The sequence below is a fragment of the Balaenoptera ricei genome, chromosome 2 (assembly GCF_028023285.1).
Source record: "Balaenoptera ricei isolate mBalRic1 chromosome 2, mBalRic1.hap2, whole genome shotgun sequence".
Classification (NCBI taxonomy): Eukaryota; Metazoa; Chordata; class Mammalia; order Artiodactyla; family Balaenopteridae; genus Balaenoptera; species Balaenoptera ricei.
The window spans coordinates 187,325,447-187,329,705 of record NC_082640.1 but is presented as its reverse complement, the minus strand read 5'-3'; positions in this window follow the sequence as shown (position 1 = coordinate 187,329,705).

Genomic DNA, 4,259 nt, shown 5'->3' with positions numbered 1-4,259 from the left:
CTCTGTGGCTTGTTTTGCTGGGTGGCAGGTGAAGGAGCATCCTCTCCTTCCTGCCCGGAGGCCCCAGGGATGACCTTTGAGGGACGATGTCCCCCCACCCCACTCCGGCGGGACTCACTGGAGGGGGGATGCCCTGGCCGTCCCTGTCTCCACCTGGCTTCACCCCAGCCCCACGCCCCAAGGAGGCCACCCAGACTGCCTAACCAGCTCTGTCCGTGCAATGCCGCAGACCCTGACCGCCAGGAAGGACCAGCCACCCTGCAGGGCCCAGAGCTGGCCAAGGCCGAGACTCGGGTCACTGCCAGGCCCTGGGCCCTGAGGAGGCCCGAGAGAGCGTCCTGCCGGGGGTCACATCGCAAGCCTGGGGCAGCCGGGAGTGGGTCCGGGGCGCCCGAGCAGCCCAGCGGGACGTGCCCTGGGCGCCACCTGGTGGGCGCGGAGAGGAGCCGGCGGCCGGCACTGGCCCGCGCGTCGGTCTCCGGGCGCCTGCCCAGAGGGGCGGGCGGGGCCTCAGCTCCTCCTCTCACCCCACAGGCGTGGCCGGGACAGGCCTGGACGTTCACAGGGACTCTGGCGCCTGGGCCCGCGGGAGGGGGCAGAAGCAGCCTGCTTCTCCAGGCTCCGGGGCCGGCCACCCTGACAAGACATTCCTCGGGGCGGGGTGGCGGCCCCTTCTGCTGGAAGGGGCGCCTGCGCAGAGCATGGGGTGGGCGGGGTCAGTCCAGGCCTGCGGGTGCCTCTCTGGGCGGTGCCTGATTGCTCAGTTTGGATAGGCTCTGAACTATTTCACTCCCACAGCTTTTTTGGAAACCACAAACACACCAAATGTTACCTGCTAAACGATGCTTTGGATCCAGATTTCAGATACATAAACACGTCCTTCAAATTGGAAGCCTGTGCACTGTTGGTAGGAATGTAAAATGGCACAGCCTCTGCAAAACAGTATGGAAGTTCCTCAAAAAAAAAAAAAAAATAGAACTACCATGTGACCCAGCAATTCCACTCCTGGGTACACATATATACCCCAAAGAGCTGAAGGCAGGGTCTTGAAGAGGTGTGTATTTTAACACATAAAAAAAGGAAAAAAAATGTATATTGTAGACACCAGAACCTACAGCAGTATCTTTCCATTATCCTCGAACTTCGAGCAAATGGTACCCCAAAGTGGCAGATGTGGTGTGTAAAACCGGGAGGTGCCTCTAAAGCTGGAGCTGGGGCATCGGGGGTGTTGGAGGGCGGCGGCCAGCTGGCCAGGTAGAGGGGCACGAGCTGCTCTTTCTCGTGGGACCTCCTTGGGTGATGCTTGGGGGATGGGGGGATGGTTGGGGGATAACGGGGGGATGCTTGGGGGATAACTGGGGGATGGGGGTGATGGTCTTAGGGACATTCTTTGGCCTGGGACAGGTTTCAAGGTCATGGGCATGGACACGAGCACAAACTTACCCTGATGGCGTGTCCCATCCGGGTGGGTGGGGCCGAGAGGGAATGAGCCGAGGCCGGAGCCCCCAGAGCCTCTCGGCCTTCCCGGAGGTGGGGCTGCGCAGGCGCCTCCTGCAGCAGCATCGGGGCGGAGCGGTAGGGGTGCAGGGAGACGGGCACTTCGGGAAGGAAACTCCTGGGCGCTATCCCGTCCTGGCCGCAGGGCCAGAGCAGAGCCGGAGGGGCCTGGTGAACAGCGGCCTGGGGCAGCGAGGACCAGCAGGGTGGAGGTCCCACGGCCTGGCATGCACGGGGGCCAGAACACCCTCCCATGTTCCACGCAGCCCTTCCAAGCAGCAGGCCGGGCCTCGGGAGGGACACAGCAAGACAGGAACAGAAGTGCCTTTAGCACCCGTAGTGCCCACGTTTCAGCAGGCATGGCTGGGTGCTGCAGACGAGGCCCTGGGGGCTGCGGGTAGGTCAGCAGCTCCCAGCAAGGGGCCAGCCAGGCTGGGGTGTCGGGACGGCACGGGCGGGGTCTGCCCCCAGTAAATGCCACCCCGGGAATGTCTGCTCAAAGACGGGTCATCATTCAACAGATACTCAGTCTACACTTTCCCTTTGAATTTGCTTGTGTCTTCATACTCAAGGTGAATTTCTTGCAGACAACAGAGTTGGCTGGGTCTTGTTTAGACAATCTGAGGGTCTCCACCCCTACGGGGGTGCTGAGATCACCTACAGGAGTGGGATCTAGACGTGGCTGAGCTTAAACACCGTCTTGCTGTTCCTCTGTGCATCCCATTGGTTCTTTGTGCCTTCCTTCCTCTTTTTCTCCCTCATTTTGGATTAAATAACTATTTTTTAACAACCCATTTTATCTTTTTTAAAAAATTTTTTCTTAACTTTTTTGGCCACGTCAGGTCTTAGTTGTGGCACGTGGGCTTCTCTCTAGTTATGACATGTGGGTTTTCTCTCTCCGGTTGTGGCACTTGGGCTCCAGGGTGCGTGGGCTCTGTAGTTTGCAGCACACGGGCTTTCTTGTAGAGGCGCGCGAGCTCAGTAGTTGTGGTGAGCAGGCTTAGTTCCTCCTCGGCATGAGGGATCTTAGTTCCCTGACCAGGGATCGAACCCGTGTCCCCTGCATTGGAAGGCGGATTCTTTACCCCTGGACGACCAGGGAACTCCCCCATTTTCTCTCTTTTATTGGCTTATTTCAATTTTACCAGCTCTCTCACTGATGTTCCTTTTCTGTTCCAGGATCCAACCCAGGATCCCATGTGGAATTTAGAACAAATCTCTCCTGAAGGAACGACTGTAGCCATGGCCTGTCGGATGTCAGTCCGTAACTCACTCAGCAGCTTGCCTTGGAGTGAAATTCAGCCCTTCACACGCACGGTCCTCAGAAGACACACCTCCACTTGCCGTCTCCGTGCTGTGGTCACAACTTTTGTTTCCACATGTTCAAAATCCCCAACATACATTACTAGTTTTGCTTTCAACAATTTTTTTTTTTCTTACTTCTGAAGTTCAGGAGCCTAGATTTTCCTCATTCTTTATTATTTATTTATTTATTTATGGCTGTGTTGGGTCTTCGTTTCTGTGCGAGGGCTTCCTCTAGTTGCGGCTAGTGGGGGCCACTCTTCATCGCGGTGCGCGGGCCTCTCACTATCGCGGCCTCTCTAGTTGCGGAGCACAGGCTCCAGATGCGCAGGCTCAGTAGTTGTGGCTCACGGGTCCAGTTGCTCCGTGGCATGTGGGATCTTCCCAGACCAGGGCTCGAACCCGTGTCCCCTGCATTGGCAGGCAGATTCTCAATCACTGCGCCACCAGGGAAGCCCCTCAACAATTGTCTTTTTAACATTTTAAATATTCTTACTTGGTAAAATATATGTAAAATTTACCACTTTAACCATTTTTAAGTGACCAGTTCAGTGGCATGAAATGTATCCACGTGGCTGTGGCACCAGCACCACCGTCTCCAGAACTTTTCATCTTCACAAACTAAAACTCTGCTCCCATTCAACACTCACTGCCCCCTCCCCTGGCCCCCACCCTTCCACTGTCTGTCTCTGTGAACCCCACTGCTCTAACGACCTCATAGGAGTGGAATCACACAGGACCTGTCCTTTTGTGACTGGCTACTTCACTCGGCCTGACATCCTCAAGGTCCATCCGTGCTGCAGTCTGTGTCAGGATCTCCTTCCTTTTTAAGGCCGAATCATATTCCATCGTATGGACGGACCACGATTTGCTTATCCATTCATCCCTTGATGGACACGTGGTTTGTTTCCACATTTTTACTCTTGTGAATGACACTGCTATGAACATAGGTGTACAGACACCTGCTCGAATCCCTGCTGGGTATTTGCCAGGTCATGTGAGCTCTACTTTTAAGTCTCTGAGGCACAGCCATACTGTTCCACAGAGGCTGCGTCACCTTATATCCCCACAGCAGTGCACAGGGCTCCCGGGTCTGCACGGCCCCGCCAGCGCTTGTTTTCTGTTAAATAGCAGCCCCCCTGACGGGTGGGAGGCAGCGTCTCCTGTGATACTGAGCTGTGTTTCCCTAATGATGAGCGATGCTGGGCATCTCTTCACGTGCTCACTGGGGTTGTGGTCTGCACGTGGACACTGCGCCGGAGGCCCAGGGCCTCTACAGGGAGCCAGGTGAGAGGAGGTGACCCCACGATGAGGGCTCGTGCCGCACTCACGCGGCCCAGCCGGAGAGGCCTCTGAATGCTCTCAGCTCAGGAAGGCCCATGGGCTCACTTGCAGCCGCCCCCAAGACCTCATGCCTCCCTGTGGCCCTCCCCCGCTCCTGCTTCAGGGGTCCTAGGCTC